At 42.4% G+C, this 19,026-nt stretch overlaps 1 protein-coding gene and 1 pseudogene across 1 annotated transcript in view; both read left to right on the top strand.

The window, feature by feature from the left end:
* HS6ST3 (heparan sulfate 6-O-sulfotransferase 3) overlaps window positions 1–19,026 on the top strand; it is a 677,449-nt gene that overhangs the window by 464,001 nt on the left and 194,422 nt on the right. The gene's annotated exons all lie outside the window — the stretch shown is intronic.
* Window positions 14,539–17,313, top strand: LOC136792832 (guanine nucleotide-binding protein G(I)/G(S)/G(O) subunit gamma-5 pseudogene; annotated as a pseudogene).

Raw genomic sequence — 19,026 nt, forward strand, 5'->3', positions numbered from 1 at the left:
CACCACTACCTGCCCAGACTTGAAGGTACTATCCTTCCTCCTAGCTAAGTTGAGCCCCTTTACTCTTCCTTATTTTCTTCAGACCACCCAAACTGATTTGCACCTTGCGGCCTAGTCCCTTGGCTTGGAAGCCCTTTCTCTAAAACTTTGCTCACCTGGCTTTCTCTGTCATCATTCAGGTCGTGGCTCCAATGGGACCTCCTCAGGGAGGCCACCCCTCATCCTCATCTAAAGTAGAATGAGAAAGTCTTCATACTATTGACATTAGGGGTTGGATAATTCTTTGTGGAGAGGGGTTGTCCTGCGCATTGTAAGATGTTTAGCAGCATCCTGGACCTCTACCCACTAGAGTCCCTCAGTTGTGACAATTACAGTTGTCTTATCTAATGTCTCAAAACAAAATCACCCCTGGTTTAGAACCACTGAAGTAACCAGCCCCCTTTCACTTGATTGCTATCACATTATCTTATTTTCCTAACTTCTTAGCACTTATCACTCTCTGCTGTTTCTCTGTTTGTATTTATTCGTTACTTGTTTATCCTCTCTTGCTCTCTCACTAGAAGAGAAACAATCCATGCAGGATTTGGTCTGTTTTATTCACTCCTCTATCCCTATTGTTGAGAAGCAAGCCTGGGCACAATTGAAAATTGTGCTGAATTCAATATTGAATACATGCCAGATAACTTCAAATGACCTTTATTGTAAAGGTAACACACCCAGGCACTGTTGGGCTTAGGTGGAATAACAAAGAACAGGACATTATGCCAGGTCTCTTGTCTCTGATGTCTTAGACAGAAGCCCAGTCACGAACTCCACGCTGTATGTAATAAGAATTACAGGCCCTACAGGCTACAGGCATCTTGGGTTCAGATTCAGGGAAGCTAACCTTGTGACAGTGCCTGGGTCAATCCCATAAAACAAAGAACTGTCCTGCCAGAATGAGAACTTTGTGTCTGAGAGAAACTCAGGCTTGAGCCATCCATGCCTCACCTGCAGAGCTGGGAAGAGTGTCGGGGGGCACAGACCACGTGGAGGAGAAGTGGGGAAAGGAGCGCCACAGGTGAAAGGGTACTCGGCAGGGGGAGGAAGGTCCAGTGCTCGGGAGAAACACGCGTCTCCTGTAACAGGGGAAAGGTGTCAGTGGGAGGCTGCCAAGGACTTCGAATGTGGAGGTTGGAGAACTTTATGAAAATAATATTTAGATAACATTTTTGCATGATGTCACTTGGGTCAACTCTGATGAAACATAATTCTCGCTATTCATCATGGTATAATCTCTGTACTACGCTTGGCACTGCTACAGAGTACTTCTTTCTTTATTCACAGTGTTTATCTTCTAAAGTAAACTTTAAAAAAATTGAAGTCTATCATACCTATTAAGAAGTTCACAAATCATAAGTGTGCAATGTAGTACATTTTCACAATAGGACACTACCCATTGTAACAACCACCCAGTTCAGGAAAAAGAACGCGGCCAGCACCCCAAACCGGCCCCTGCCTGACTCAGTCACTGTTCCCCACTTTTCCCCCAAAGCGACCACTATGCTGCTTTCTGTCACCACAGTGATTTTGTCAACCTTTAACGTTTACATAAATGGAATTGCAGAGTATATGCTATTGTGTTTGCCTTCTTTTGCTCAACTTTATGTTTGTAATATCCACTCCTGTTGTTTTTATAGCAGAAGTTTATTGATTTCCATTGTCTTTATTGTACCGTTGTATAAATATGTCACAACTTATTTATTGATTCTGTCTGGATTGCTTCCTGGTTTGAGCTTTTACAAATAGCGCATCTATGAATATTCATATCAGTGTCTTTTGTGAGTATATGTATGCATTTCTGTGGGGCGTATACCTAGGAGTGGAATTGTTGGGCCATAGAGTATGTATATGTTCAGCTGTAATGGACACAGTCAAGCAGTTTTCCAGAGTGGTTGATTCCACTTACATATGTGAGAGTCCCATTTGCTCTGCATGAGGATAGAATTTTTTAAAAGGCAGTAACTTACAGGATTAGGATACGATGAAAAAAAAAGGATTGCCTTAAGAGAAACACTGCCTACTCTGTAATAATTTTACGCATGCTTGGCGTACTTCAGCGTTTGTAACAAAGCTGATCACTTCCTTTTGTGAAATTTTACCCCTGTGCCTACTTGAACCTACTTCAGACCAGATAATGATGGTAAGTATCTACTGAGTCTAGGAAATTCAAATTATCCCCAGAGTATTGGGGCTATGGGAATAACTTACTTTGTAAGTACTTGTATAGTGTTCTTTAACTAAATCATAAAAATCATTGCTGTGTTATATGAAAAGTTTATGAGGTCACATGAATGCTTGCTTACTGTGCATATGGTGAGAGCTGTGCATTTCAAGTTAAATATAGGAGCAGTTCTGGCTGTAAAGAAGTAGTTTAAGAAATCAAGAGAACTATAAATGGCCATCTGCTCTCTTCTCCATTTTTATTTGCTGAATTAACCCAGTGAAATATTTTAATGAATAATGGGTTGATATTCCACCTGTTCATTAATTTTTTCAAACTATACAATAATCCATCATTTTTACTGAGTGGAAACAATTTGCTACTTTGTAAAAATATTTTTAAAAATAGAGGCAGTGCGTGTAATTCAACTTTCCATTAATTTCAAGTGCGTTTTAGAGATGGAGCTAACTGAGAGCGTCTTTTGGGTCAGGGTGCTGGGGAAAGAATTTCAGTTCTTTGAGATCACAATGCATATTGGGTGATGCATATCTTTGTTTTATAAGATATGTATGTTTGAGCTTATTCGAAAAGAACATAGAGAGAACCTTTCTCTGTACAGCCAAAGGTTGCTGAGATGGAAATGGCATCAATGATAATATAACACTTTGGCAAAAAGAGTGTAAGGATTAGTTCTTTAAAAATAATGTAAAACATATGTCACTATCGGAATGGAGCTTATGGCATTCCAATTCTGTACTCAATGCTACGAATCTAAAGCAAGTGGAGCATATGAATGTGTATATATGTATGTGCGAGTGCACGCAAAGGCACACACTTAAGTTAAAATTTCATTTAAGGATAGTTTAGATTTGTTTCTGGGTTTGGTTTGGTTTGGTTTGTTTGTTTTTGCTTTTGCTTTTGATTTCTCTTTAGTTGCCAGGGCACATTATATGCTTTCAGGCCACTTAAGGTTCACGTGTCCAGAAGCAGATGTCAGCTTAATGGTATCTTTAATGCCTGCTGTGCCACGTCCACAAGTAAATTCCCTGAAACAGGATTTGGCCAGAGGGTTCAAGCTGACATTTGGAGAATTGATGGATGAGGTGAGAGGTGGAGAAGAACAGGGAAAGAGCTTTGAAATAATCCAGTATTGACGGTTTTTAACATTTCTACATCATTTACCAAATATTTTCTCTTCTGGTGGTTTTCTAGCTCAATCAGTTTTAAATAATTTATCAACAGATTTTTAAAAGCCTCTACTCCAGTTCTTATAGGTTTGGGGACCTGAGGGTATTCTATCAGTAGAGATATATTATTCCCTTTAAAGATAAGGGGTATTTTGTACAGAGGGAATGGAAAATAATTAATAACAATGTTCCTGTGGATTATAGGAGCCTCTTCTACATGAATATTATTTTGAAATAATGACGAAATTCTGAAAATTATGACAACGTACCAATCACCAAGTCTAAAGTAGATGAACCATCTCAGAAGCACACATTTTAGTCCCACCAGATTTCACTTATGGCTTCTTTCTCCTGGGCAGAATGGATTCAAGCCGTAGCTTTTTATTTACTCCTTAGACCTGTCTATGAAATATTACATACTTTTATTTTCGTAAGTCTCTTGGGCCTCACATATTGTTCATATGATCTCCCACAGCCAATTTTTCCCCATATTACTAACCAGAGTATCTAGTAAAATTGGCACAATTGTATCCCAATGCATAAAGTAAATGATACGTTATGAAGTTTTTCAAGGGAAGGTTCCATTAAAATTTAAAGACCAGGCAAAAAAGAATCCAAAATTAAATGAGTCAGTGTTTTAAATGATTCAATATAAGAAGTCAAGGATTTCCGTATGGAGGGATATGAATATTCAGATGTTTGGACGGATAGCACTAAATTGTAAAGAGAGGACTTCTCCGTGGGTTACGCCTTGGGGGATTTTTATTTTTCATTTTTAACATCCTTGTAAAATTTAGTTTCAAAATAGACTATGAATGTTTCTGAGAACCTGTGGTCAGAGAGATGACAGTGCAAAATGTTTCTATGAGCTACAGAGGCATAAATAATAGATGGGTGTTTATTGATAACAATCCAATATAATGCAAATGCATATGATGTGCATCTTATGGTAGAGAACTGAGTCCATCATGGCGATGCCAGGAGCAGAACTCAGCTGACACTGCCTCCCAGTGTGTGCCAGTAGATTCCTCAGTAGGTCATGTCTGACACAGTTATGTATTGTCAAGATCATAGGGACATTTTCTTCAATGGCAAAGAGGGACTATAACAGAGGAAAAATCATGATGTTCTATGAAAATTTTCCCATGAGTTTAATGGAAATAATTCCATTCAAACATACTTGAATTTGAAATATACAACACTTTAATGTTTCTGATAAAATATGTTGATAGAAAATGTTCTAGGAAGGGCAATACAGCCTTCTCCTTAAATCTTCAAGAAAGCATACACGATAGAAGTTCTTTTCCTTTCTCCGCTACAGAGCTCTTAGGTAAGCTGCATGACAGCAGATTTTGTGCTGTTCTTCGCCAACATATCCCTAGTGAGAACACAGTACAGGGCACACAGGCTCATAGGTGGATCTCAGGACACAGACAGTAACATAAAGGAATGACTCTGGGAATGGATTCTGGCGTCAGATAGCCTGGGGTTCAAAGCCCAGTTCCTACAGCTAATGGCTTCTGTAGCCTTGGGGGGAAGTGACTTAATCTCTCCAAGCTTCAGTTTGTGCCTTTGGGGATAAAGTTAATGACCTCCTAGGTTATTGTGAAAATTAAGATTTTATATCTAAAATATTCAGTTCCATGTGTGGCAGAATTTGTGCTCCAAAAAAGAAGGTAACTATGTCATATACTAAAGCTTGAGCTCTTCCTGCCCCAGGTAGAATTATTTATTTTTAAGCAAAAATTTTGGATGGAGAATGAGGCTTACGCATGAATATCAAAAACACTAGAGAATCTCTCAGGGCATTAGTGATTTCCAGCGCCCCCAATATGATATAGCTCTCAGAAATGCCAGGGACTGGGGTTATTCCCTTACGCAGTCAGTCACTGATAGCTGATTTATAAGTTAATGTTGGGTTCTTCCTTTGTTCGTTTGCCTTAATTGTGTACCATGGTGTCCAGAAAGGAGAAATAACACCAGAAGCTTGAAATCCCTCTGAGGGTGAAATATGTTGATCAAAATCCATAAAAATTTTCCATTATACAATCTGTTCCATGAAAAAGCCTGTGTTGATTATCATGTTAATTAGAATACCTTCTACTCTACTGAAATGTACTATACCATCAATATTTTACTGCCTTGTATCTCAAGGCACATAATTTCTAGTTTTCTGAAATGGAAGAGACAGATAGTACCAAATCTTTGTGTTATAGCCGGTTCCCCAGAGAAGCTTGTAGCTGTGCAAAAAAAAAAAAAAGAGAGAAAAAGAAAATCTTAAGGCATATTGCCTGAACTATATACTATACTGGGATATCATAGAGACATTTTTAACCTTATCATGTAAAGCTCAAGGGTATTACCTTCATAATCAGCCAAAGAAACGTATCAGGCTTAAAAAGAAAAGCAAAAAAACTGGAGACACATCAATTCTCCCTTTCATTATAACTTTCTTTTCTTTTCTGTTCTTATTTACCTATCAACATTTTATAAATGAAGAAAAATTTTTACACAGACATTTCATTTCATTTGATGAAATGAAAAATAAAATTATCAGATTAACATATTGTAAAGAGAGCACTTGATTGTTTTCATATCAAAAGATTTGAAGTGATACACATGTTAATTTCATTTGGACAGAAATATTTTTATTTAATGCAAGTAGTGTGTTAGGAACTGTAGACCCACTGACATAAATAGGATATGATCTCTGCCTTCAAAGAGGTTTCAGTCTATTTGATGAAACAAACAACTATATAAAATAACTTAAGGTGAAATGGAATATGTGTGACAAAAGTACAAAGCCCAAAGCCACCTGCCGCGAAATACCAGAGAAGCCTTCATCAGAGAATTGGAAATTACGGAAGTTAATCACGGAAGGACTAAGTGACCTTTTCTTAGGCATACAAGAGGAGGAAGTACTTCCAGGAAAGGGAGTATCATGAAAAAGTCATCCAATGGTGGAGGTTTGGGACGAGACAATGGGTCGAGCTTGGCTGGAGCAGAAAGGGCGCGGACGAAATGCATGTGGTGTCAACAGGACCTTGAACGGAAGGCCCAGGGGACTTACTTTACAAAGTAAGCGGGGGCCACTGCGGATTTCTGAGGAGGAACACGGACCTATGACGGATAACGCTTCCCCTTAGTTTGCGCGTCTCAGTCGATGGCAGTTTCATCCCTGCAGGAGCTTGGACCCCAAATCTTGGAGTCATCCTGGACTCCTCTCCCTCTCACCCAACATCTCTCAGTCAGGAAATGCTGGGGACTAACCTAGAAAATAACCCGAACCTGGCCACATCCTATGTTCCCCTCCATCTTCAAAGATACGTCATCACTCACTAGCCTGCTTAACTCCTCGCCTTCCTTAGAGTTTCTTCTCTACACAGCAGCCATGGTGATCCTTTTACCACAAAAACCCAGCAGCGGGAAGCGGCGGGGTACCCGGGATCCACCGCTAGTGGGTCCAGGCCGTAGGGCAGCCCCGGGCGGTGGGGAGCGCGGAGGCGGCGTCCGCCTCTCGGGCCCACCGCGCTGTGAGCCGCGGCCGCGGGCCAGGAACTGGCCTACGTGCTGCTGCTGGGTCCCGGGCCGCCCCCGCTGGGACTCTTGGCCCGGACCCTGCAGCTCGCGCCGGCAGCCTTCCAGCTGCTCAACCTACTGGGCAACGTGGGGGGCTCTTCCTGCGCTCGGACCCCAGCATCCGGGCCGTGATGCTGGCCGGCCGTGGTCCGGGCCAGGGCTGGGCTTACTGCTGCCAGTGCCAAAGCCGGAGGCCACCGCGCGGCGGGCATTGCTCCGCCTGGCGCCGCTGCATCCTGCGTGTGTCTGCTGCTTCAGGCCGCAGGCGTCCTGCTGCACGCACGTCCGTGTGCTGCCGGGCCCTGAGCCGTCAGCCCTGCTGCGAGCCCACACAGCCCTGCACACACCACCGCGCGCCTCCTGCTGCCCCGGCACACGCTGCGCACAGGCAGCGTCTCCGGCGCAGTTCGCGCTGGCCTCGTGACCGACACGTGTGTGGCGTGTGCACCGCTGTGCGCGGCTGCGCTGCGCTTCCGTGCGATGTTGCTGCAGAGGGGCCAGACCACGTGGGAGTGGGCTCGGGGCCGGCACTCTTACGACCTGGGCCCCTCCCGCAAGCCTCAGGCGGCCCTGGGGCCGCGCTGGCTCCTTGTCTGTCTCTGGCCCTTCCCGGCCTCCCCGCTGCCAGGGGGTCCGGCATCACCTTCTAGACCACAGCTGATGTGGGACTCATGGCTTCCTGACTCCAGGAAGAGCGTGAGCTGTACAGTGAGTGGGGAATGGGAGAGGGGACTCATTTCAGAGCCACCCCCAGCCTCAGAAGGGGCGGCAGGCTGGTACTTGATGCATGCTTTAGGCAACTCCAGCCCCGCCCTTAGCCTTGCCCTTGCCCAGCTTGGACTCCTAGTGTCCGGGGCTTGGGCCCTGCGGCTCTGCCTCTCTCAGTGGCCCCTGAGTCCAGCGAAGGGTCTGGCAGGGAGCCGCTTGGCCTGCCCAGCTGCCCCTTTGCCGGGTTAATAAAGTGCCCACTTGCTTCTCGGACTCCCTCCGTCTTTGTGGGTTTCTGGACCTTCACTGTTGCCCGGGCTGCTGTTTTTGGTTCCTCTGATTGGCAGGCCTGGGAACCACAGAAGGCCTGAGGGTGTGAGGCGCCAGGGCTCTTCCTCCCGCGGCCTTGGGGCAGGGGGGTGGGGGGGTGTGTGGCCAGCAGCTAAAGGCAGAATGTAGCGATCCAGGGTATGAGAGTCCAGAATTCTTTCCCAGGTTCAGTGCTTTATAGTTAGGAACACTTCACAGCAACAATTTCAGCGAACTTCTCTCCAGCTAACCCGGTGCACTGGGCAGCAGGGATGTGGGTGATAAAGCTCTGAGCGTTGATGTGATAAGATCACGTGGTAGTAAATGGAGGAGTCCGGATTTGAACCCAGACCTTTGTGCTTTCTCCTTCACCCTTGAACAGCTGGAAAAATCGAGGCAGAGAAATCAGGTGGGGATGTTTGAGCATCTGTGCTGGCTGGACGGCGCTGAGACTGCTAAGCTCCTCCTCTCTGGACTCTTCGGGAGCTACTTGTTAAACACTTATATTTAAATATAGTAGATAGACACTTCCAGTGAAATGTGGCAGGTTTAAACATGTGAGTTGGTTTCCTCTTAAAATCTAAAATGATAGTAAAGAAATTAAAAGTGATGTAAATTTACAAAGACAAAGAAAATAGGGAGACAGCAGTAGACCAAAGAGCCTGACAACATTCTCAAAGATGGAAAGTGGATAGAGGCTCATCTACTCTCTTAGAGAATCAGAAGTTGAAATTAAGCGTTCCCCTCTTGGAGGGGCCGAGAGGCAGCCCGGTTGCCCCCCAGGAGCCCTGGAGAGGTTCAGGAATTCCACCAGCACGGTGGAAGGCAAGGTTTGGAGCAGATAGTAGGGACTGATTCAAGGTCTCTATGAGAAGCAGCTAGGTTGCCCCTCCCCCCAGGACCTACCTGACCCCTTGCAGCCAAGCAGCTACCCGGCTGGGGTGAGGGTGAGGGACTGGACCAAAAATGGGGTTAAGTGAAAATCTACACGTGCTGCTGCGGGAGGGCGGTAGTCCTCCACTGACGTGGTGGGCTTGCCTTCCAAGAGCCCTCAGAGAAGCCCACCCTTCCGACAGGCCCTGCACATGCCCACAAAGGTTTGAGCTGCTAGGACTCCTTCGTTTTTCTAAACATCGTGCTCTGTTACTATTTTTTAGCTCTGTTAGGAACTTGGTGCACCTGTCACTTTGTGCTGTCCATGAGCATTGGCCAACTTCCTGTTTCCTCCACTACTTTACCCCTCACCCTCCAGAATATCTTTTCTTGTTGTTGTTTTTTAATAGTGAAAAGATACAAGGAAATATTTATAAAATAAAGAGAAACAACACTCTCCCCACCTGCATTTAAGAAATGGATACTGTTTCCTTTGAAGTCCCTGTGTGCCCCTCCCTGGTAGAGGAAACACTGTGCTGTCTTAAGCACCCCCTTGCTTTGCTTTGTGATTTTATTACATATGTTTGTACTGGTTTTGCATGTTTTTCAACTTTATATAAATGGAGCCATACCATGTTTATTCTTCTGTGGTTTGCTTTTTCCTTCAATATTATGTTTCTCAGATTTATCCAAATTAATGTGTGTGGCTGTAGAGCATTCTTTTTCCTTGCTGTATAGTGATCCGTTGAATATACCACACTTTATTTTTCTCTCTTGTCCCACTGATCATTTTATCTGTCTTTATCTTAGATCTCCTAAGATCTATACTTGGCCCTTTCTCTTCCATATAAACTTTAGAATCAGCTTGTCAAGTTCTACCAACAAAAATCACCGTAGTGAATGGAACCCAACTGAATCTATAGATCAGTTCGGGGAAAATCAACATCAACATGAAATTGAATTTTCCCGTTTGTGAACATGGTATATCTCTCCATTTAATGTTTTCAATAAAGTTATATACTTTTTCTCATAAAAAAAAATCCAGTAGCATTACCCTTCCATTCCAAATCCTCCAGTGGTTTTTCGTTAAAATGTGTGCTCCTTCCTGTGAGCTGCAAGGCCCTACGGGGTTCCTCTCTCTGTTCCTGCTCTGACCTGCTCCCTGGCCATTCTCCTCCTCACTGGCTTTGCTTCAGCACCTCTCCGTAGTCTCCTGTGGTTCTGTCAATGCTCCAAGCTGTCTTCCTCCTCAGAGCTAGTTCAGTTGGTTCCTCTGCCTGTGACTCCTCCAAGATTTCCAGAGCTCCTTCCTCACTTATTAAGGTTTCTGCTCAAAAGTCACATTATCAGAGAGGCCTTCTGGGGGAGACCACCTTGTATGAGCGAGCAAGGACCTCCATCCTCTGTTCCCTTGCCCCTCTTACTGTCTTCACAGCAGTAATCACCACGTGACCAATTACATATGTCTGTGTTTTGTGTCTGTCTCTTTTTGGTAGAATTTAAGCGCCTTGAAATGTTGTCAAGCATTTATTTATATCATACATTCCAGGCACTCTTTAAAGAACTTTACAAATATTAACTCATTGAATACTCAACACCCCATGACATAGGTAATATTGTTCCCATTTTTATAGACTAGGAAATTGCAGCCCAGAGAGGTTAAGTAACTTACATAAGATGTCACAGCTCATAAGTGATGGAGCTTGAACTCAAACCCAGGTGGTCTGCATCCCTCACCACTACTAAGTTGTGCTGTCTTTTGAAAGCAGGGACTTTTTTTGTCCCCTGTTGAGCTGGTACCTAGGATGTGGCCTGGTGGCTCAGTATTCAATGAATAAATAAACTTTGACCACATTACTTTGAGGTGGTAGTGCAGAATCTCTCCTGTGTTCAGAAACCAGTGGAAAAACAGAAAGATAAAAATCAGAAAGTTTGTTTCTGTTCAATCACCATATACTATTTATTTTGAGAATACACTTAACTTTTTGTGGGTGTGCTTTCTGGATTTTTTTTAATCTGCCTGCATGATGCCATTTTCTATCAGAACACTGTTATTGTAAACTCAGCAGTAAATACTAAACATTCAATACTTGACTGCTTTTTTATGGTCATGTACTGAGTTGAGCCAATTAATCAAAAGAAAGCTTGTCTCTAGAAGTTCCTCTTTTTAATTTCACTGCGAGAAATAGTCAATAAAAAGATGTTTGATGGGGAAGGTTAGCTTTAGCAAAGTGAGCAAGCTTATCTTGACCATCACAAGTGTCAGGCACCGTGCTGTGCTGTGAGTACACAGATCCGTAAGGTACTCCTACATCTATGGAGTTCGAAGTCCGGGGAACTGTGATAGACTAGTAAGTACAAAGATTATTAGCAGGGGACAGCAGGAACATCAGAGTTACGTGTTCGGAGAACTAGGCAAAGACAGAGAGGTGACAAGGAAGGCTCGATGGAGGAGAGGAAGTTAGGTGTCTTAAGAGGCTAGCAAGAATTTGCAAGGCTGACTCAGGTCTGGGAGTGACGTCAGGGGTGGGTATTGGTGATGATAGTCGGTTACAGGCTTTCCAGAGAGAAAAAAAGCATGAATAATAAAAACTTCCCATGTTGTAAATCTTCGTTCAATTTGGTCTTTCACGGGGAAAAAGGTCTGTTAATTTGTTAGAATCCAATTTCTTATTAGCGCTATAAATAGCTTTAAGACTATTGAAGGCTCAGAACTGCATATGTATAAAAATTGCTGACAGGAAATGATGTTATCATGTTATAGGCAGTTGAAAATGCATTTCCTTTTAATTATGAAAATGTGAGATTATGGCTTTATTTTTAACTTCTTCCTCTGAGAATTGACATTTTGTTACCGTTTTAGAAAGCAACCAAAGTTCTACAAACACTGGTTAAATTTTTGCTGAATTTCAGACTTGTTTCCATCTCAGATACATTTTTGTAATAAGATTATTCTTAACATTTGTTTATAATACATCTTTAAAATGTATCCAGTTATTTTATTTGTGGGTACAATCTGGCATAGATATTTTGTGGTATTCCATACATCTTGGGTAAGACATCTAGGTTTTTCTTTACAAAACTTTCACAGAATAACGTCTTAGGTTTTATGATCTTGAAAATCCCTTTTATCGGTATCATGCTTTCTGGTGTACAAAGCCTGTCACTTTATCACTTCACCTACATTATATTAATTGATCCTAGTAATAGTTCTGTGGGTTAGACCAAGGGTAGCTACTTCAAGAATTCCATGTACAAATTCCTGCTTCCCTTTTTACTGGCTCTTCAAATGCATTGCTCTCAGATTGCTGCTGAGAACATGTAATTCCAAAGAAGGTGTCAGGGCTCCGTGAAGATCATTCATCAAATGGCACAGTGAGAGCAACGTCGATGGACAGTGAGTCACGTGACCAGAGTCTCGCTCAATCTTGGCCCTTTCATCACCCAGACGTAGACACTGGACACCTCACTAGATTTTTTGGGTCTCAGTTAATCACACCTGAAGATGATTTGGAAGGGAAGAGACTAAATCATCTCCATGGTCTCTCCTAGTTCAGAGTTCTGAGACTTGATGTGAACTTGAAAGTAAATGAAGCAGAGTAAACACAAGCATTAGAGGACTCGGTTAGAAGATTTCGGTGAGGCATGAAAGTTTTAAGACCTTGTGACACCTGTGAAGTGCATTTCGACATGTTGTCCTAGGCATTCTGCAAATGGGCAGCATCTCCTCAGATGGAATGTACCAAAAGCTGGTTTCATGGTGGCCCTGGCACCATTTGATATACGTGACCTGAAATTTACTTGGTAAGGCAGTTGCATCATTTAAGTGATCTGCTTCTAATAGGAATTTGTTATTTCCCTAATTATACTCCATAAAAATGGTTGTTTTTCAAATTGTTGCTAACAACGTTAGAGAGAATTAAAATAATTATTTTCAGATATTGTAAATTCATGGAAATACAGTTGACACTGAGAAGAAAAACTGGCTTTTCTGTTTTGGGTTTTCTTATTGTTGTTGTTTTTTGTTTTTTGTTTTTTGCTAAAGAGTATTTTTTTCAACCATCTGCCTATGAAATGTGGAGTGAAAAATAAATTTATAGAAGTCATTTTTAGAAAGCAAGAGTGATATTGAATGCTGATATTATAGAGCATATCTTTATTTTCTTATGAAATCTCTCTTATGTGAAGGTGTCTGTATCCCATGATAATTGTTGGGAATTCATTGTTTCCTTGTGCACTGATCCATAAGGTAGATAATTGACAGGAGGTTAGAGCTAAGATTTATTGCCACCGATGGTACCTTTTCTAGGAAAATGCAAAACTTTCTTTTATATCATTTTAGATCAAAGGCAAATTTTATTACCAGCTCCTCAGAAAATCACTGGTTCCTTTTCTGAAAAATCTGTGATCCTATTTGGAAACACTCTTAATCTCTTCTCATTATCAGAATCGCCACCAATTCCCCCTCTTTGAACATTTCCTGTGTAAACTCCACTGCACACAAACCCTGCCCAAGAACCTCTGCTCCTGGAAGCAGAAAATATTATACCAAGGGGCCCACATTCACATTATTTCTTAAAAACTAGTCGTTTATCCAATACAAAGATCACTATGTGAGAAAACTATGGAATCTCTGACCATCCATTCCTATAGATTGCACACCTATCAGAAGAAAAAGTCCATAAACCCAAAGCTCAAATTATTTTTCTTTGTCTGAGATGAATTACTAGATAGTTGTATTAATTCTGTTTCCTTTCTTCAAGTAGAATAGAAAGAGGATAATGTAGTTGGCTAATTCTTTGAATAAGTATCTTATTAATTTGTGTATCCTTGGTACCTAGTAGGTGTCAATAATTCTTTGTTGAATAAACAAAGAGCCCCCTGGGCTTCCAACCAAAGAGCTAATACACAGGATGTTTACTGCAGAATAATCCATGAGATACTAATGGCAAAAGGCTCATCTCTTCTCTCCATAAACATATTCAAGAGTCATTAAGAGTTCAGAGTGAACTAAAGTCTTTCAAACCTCCATATACTTAGTGCTGACATCTTAAACTAATTTATGGATGTGACTTTTGTAGTATGTCATAGAGATAATTTGTCTACAGTCGTTTCATAAGCATCACTGAATAGCTTTCCTGTAATAAAAGTCCATCATCATCATATTGAATATCACTTAAATACAGAATGTAAGTTGTACTCTCTTGTAGAATGCATTTAAATACCTTGATTAAACTCTACTAACTCAATTTCAAATGACATTTCATGCCCTTAGTCCCTTAGTTTCTGCCTCCCCCCCCCCCACCTGGTGATTCTCCTTCCTTGGCTTCTCACCATATTCATTGATTCTATTTTTCTATTAGTTTACAGAACATTTAGGGTATTTATATGAGTTTTCATTAACTACCATTACGTAACAGTTTTAAATTGTGCTATAGTGAGGCTAATTTAAATATACTGAGTTTCTCATTGTTGAATTGTATTTTAATGCTATCTTTTCTTCCAACATAATTCGTCACTAACATTCTTCCTTTTCAGCTTATTTTGTATGCCAGCTACTCTTAGTCCAGCTGAAATCTTGCATGAAGGGGTGGGGTTTAGCTCCATTTTAGCTGAGCTGGTTAAGTACCCCTGAACTACAGTAACTGTGGTTTCACTGGAAGAAGAGAGACGGGCAGGATGCTGGAATTCGCTCAGTTTCTCAAGGTCAGCAGCTGCATAGATGCATGGCGCCGGCCAAGCAACATCAACATCACCTGGGAAATTCTCAGACCCCACCCAGACCTACTGATTGAGAAACCCTGGAGGTGGGGCTCACAATCTGTGACTTCACGAGACTTCCAGGTGCCTCTGATTCACGCTTAAGCCTTCCCTTGCTGTAGAGAATTCTCTGGGGGCTAAAACAAGGAAGACCACTACCCCATCTCCGGGAACCACAGGTGATAACAGCCCAAACCTCAATTAACTTAAACCGAAACGCAACAGTGTGCATGGGTTTCCAGAGAGACACGCTTGAGCTCGCATCCCTAACAGAGTCCAATGGGGCAACGCGTCTGAGCCTCAGGTCCTCATTTGAAGAATAATGCTGTCCTTGCTGGGCTTGTGTGAGGATCAGGAATGATATGGGAAAAACAAGATCCAGAAATACTTTTACTTTGTCGCTAATGAGGCTTAAGTATCTGGCTTTCACTTGTACAAATCCCTGATAAATAATATTAAGTTTTGAAGTTGGTATTCTTTTTTTTTTAAGGAGGACTTCAAATTGTCTTAGCGTCAAGCCCCACAATATCCCAATGCACTCCTGGCATAGGACAGTGCTTGGCAGTTATTTGGGTATTGAATCTCTTCACTATTTCTGCCACTTTTTGTCATTTGTTGATATATTTGAGTCCTGAATTTTATTCTCGAATAACTTATCAGCATAGCACCTAAGCCAGGTGATGGGTGCATGGTACCCATTTCTGGATGACAATGAGGCCGAAATGTATTTAGGAAACAAAACTTCAGTGCTGAGGGATGTGGTGTCTCACAGAGCAACAGTTCGCTTGCTCATCAGAGCAGGCGAGGATCCCAGCCTCTCTTTATCGAATGCGTGGCAAGCAAAGTGTATGGAGAGTTGAATTTTTTTTCAGATAAAACCCTTTTTAAATCGATGGGAAGTTGCTTAAGTTTCAGATGGCAGTTCTCGGAAAGTCAGCACGTACTCCTTGCCCTCTCTTTGACAATGATTATAGTAATTGAGCAGAATATAGTCCTCTACGTTCAAGTGTATGAATGTAGACACTTCAGGTTATATTTCCAAAGTAGTATGGATAGACCTAGCCATGTGTCTTTTCTTAATACCGACGATGTCGTGCAAGAAAGTCCTTTTGCTCATTGGCTTGAAAATATACCCTGCAGGGCTTCCCTGGTGGCGCAGTGGTTGAGAATCCGCCTGCTGATGCAGGGGACACGGGTTCGTGCCCCGCTCCGGGAAGATCCCACATGCCGCGGAGTGGCTGGGCCCGTGAGCAATGGCCGCTGAGCCGGTGCGTCCGGAGCCTGTGCTCTGCAACGGGAGAGGCCACAACAGTGAGAGGCCCGCGTACCACAAAAAAAAAAAAAAAGAAAAGAAAATATACCCTGCAACGTTAACGCAAGCATTCTTCAGCGTCACCAGGTATAGCATTTCTATACGACTTCTTTTCAATTAATTTCATTCCAGAATATCGAGTTATCTGAGGAGTGATTTTTTTTTTTCCTTTTTGTTTGTTTAATGATAGGAGTGCTAGCAGTTTCAGTATTTATCAAGTGCTGACTGGATCTTTTTGGTTGAAGAGTTGGTTAGGAAAATTACTGTCAAGCTCGCTCACCACCATAGTAACTGAATTTTTATACCTTCTGGGGGTACAGACATTTATATCATCGAACTCTATGGCACTGAGGTACAGTGTATATAGTGTATTTATGATTGAACAGAAAGTTTCAAACAGCAGCCTGTGAAATTGGATTTTAGATGCAATGTACCATAAATAAGTGCTATAAAGATTGCCTTTAATGCTATAAATCAGATTTTATTGGTTTCAGCTATCTCATTCTGGTTATTGTATTACCCACAAAAATCAAAGGAAATCAAAGAGCTGGAATGTTTTTTATTTTAATATTCCATATTCTACAGTCATGGCACATGCACCCTTCCAGCTTCCCCTTTTGGGTAGGTGGGACGAAATTGACAGGTGGCGGCCCCGGCAACATACCAGTGCCGGGATCAGTATAAACAACCAAACTTCGGGGACTTGAATCCTTTTCAGATTTCCTGTCTGTGAAATATGCAAGGTAGGTGAATTGGCAGATCTCTTTCCTTTCTGAGACGCTGGCTGTCATGTTTTCATGCAAGGCTGACATCTGTAGAGATTGGCAGGTGAGGTGAGCTTTGCACCTTCTGCAAAGCTGATGGAATTCGGTGATGCTGCTTTCCATTGGGGATAGAGGGTATCCATGCATGACCTATCTGAGTTATTTAAAATGCCCCAAACTATTGCTATAAAATAAAGTCGTGTCCTCAAACAATCTCTCAGTGTTCAGTTTAGAATCAGCACCCTTCTCCCCCCAACACACACGCACACGCATGCACACACACACACACGCGCACACACACACTTGACAATGCTTTTTCTTCAGTATGCTTTTCGTCAAGAAAATCAACATATTTGGCATTAAAAATTGCTTAGGAAAAGCATACACGTGGGCGTGTGCCGACCTGCCCAGTGCACCACGTCTGGTCCTTCCAGCGTCGCTGCGACGAAGAAAGTGGTTCAACAGGTCCGGCTGGAGGCCCGGCTCAACCCTGTGAAGGTTTCCCAGGCAGCTGCAGATTTGAAACAATTCTGTCTGTAGAACGCTCAACATGACCCGCTGCTGACTGGAGTCTCTTCAAATCCCTTCAGACCCCAGAAAGTCTGTTCCTTTTTGTAGCAAAATGAATCTTTGCAAGGTTTTCTAAACCACTTTTCATAAACCGGTGAATATTCAAAGGAAAGCTGAATTTGAAGCCAGTACAAAAGCCTGTCTCTATAACACGTGCCATACTATACAAACTTGTACTTTTGTCAGTCCTTAACATCTACCTCCCTGAGTATTCATGAATTTCTGTTTCGCAAGGGTAGTTGTTTTATATACACTGGCAGCAGCATACAATAAAATACTTAGGATTAAAAAAAAAAAAAAAAAAACAAGAAAAGCATACACATGAACTGGGAGAGCCCAGGAGGCTACCGTAATCTAAATTTGAACTCGTTAGGGGTAGAACAGTTTTCAAACTGTTAAAAATGCAGTTGTGCTTGGTTTTTGTGTAGTTTTCCTCTGTGTTTACTTGTACAAATACTCTGAGTTCCAGGCACTCGAGCACCCTACCTGCTACCTTTATTTTTCAAGGTTGAAGCCATAGGATCTGAAGAAGGCAAGAGGGGTAGCAGGGGTTTCTTGAAACAGAGGCTACCAGAGAGCTACATCTTCATGATGCGTCACTTTTTAATTTATTTTTACTGCAGCGTTACACCAGATATGTTCTCCTTAGTTCCTCCACCTGAAAAACAGCCATCCTTAGCAATCAGAGAAGGTACCAAAATGTTGTGCTTTGTCTTGATTACAAAGAAATCGAATTCCCACAAACGCTTAAGTAATCGCGAACTTACTGGAGATAAAAGCCGTATAGAACGTTAACACTGCTAATATTATACCAGCCCAAGTTCAGCAATTTTTTTTTTTTTCCAAAATAGGAAATCTTCTTGTTGCCACCTTTCCTTGCCGTGAACTAAGCTGGGATTATGCTGATCAGGGCTTGACATTTATGACTGCCAGTTCACTGATGAAAATACAGCCCAGGAGCTCAGCCCTAGGCCTGGGAGGCAGCTGGATCCCAGAGTGTGCTTTGGCACTTGTTTAAGGCCACACTCAATTTTCTGGGAGCCCCGTGGGCCGCCCGCATGGAACAAGGAAGTGTCCCAGTCTGGAAGGGTATGTGCAGCTGCAAAGAGAAGCAAAGGGGCTTTTTTTTCTTTAAGCACTTCTGCCACTAGTTCCATGTTCTTAATGGAACACGAAGGAACTTCTTCCTCTCTCTCTCTCTCTCTCTCTCTCTTCAAGGCTGGCCTTCTCCAAGAAGCTATCATCAATGAAAACCCTCTCTAGTTTCAGTCCAACCAAATGATTCTAACTAGCATTGACCTTTTCTGTTCCTCTCTTTTCTGTTCCTCTCTATATGACTCTCTTTAGGCAAATGCTAAAAATATAATTTTATATTTTGGTTTATTTGGTTTGCTTCACCCTGTCTCCTGTCCTAGCTTAATCAGCCTAAGATCACCAGAAATGACCTTTTATTCAGCAAAGTCAGTTCTATTGCACCATTGCAATGAGGGAGACTGCATGCCAGGGGAACTGTGGGGCATCTCACCAAATAAAGGAAAAGACAGAGATTATTATAGGGCTTTTAAAAATAAATGTATTTATTTTATTTATTTATTTTTGGCTGCGTTGGGTCTTTGTTGCCGCGCACGGGCTTTCTCTAGTTGCAGTGCGCCGGGGCTACTCTTCGTTGTGGTGTGCGGGCTTCTCACTGCGGTGGCCTCTCCGCTGCAGAGCATGGGCTCCAGGTGCGTGGGCTTCAGTCGTTGTGGCTCGCGGGCTCTA

Source organism: Kogia breviceps, chromosome 16 (genome assembly GCF_026419965.1).
Source record: "Kogia breviceps isolate mKogBre1 chromosome 16, mKogBre1 haplotype 1, whole genome shotgun sequence".
NCBI lineage: Eukaryota > Metazoa > Chordata > Mammalia > Artiodactyla > Physeteridae > Kogia > Kogia breviceps.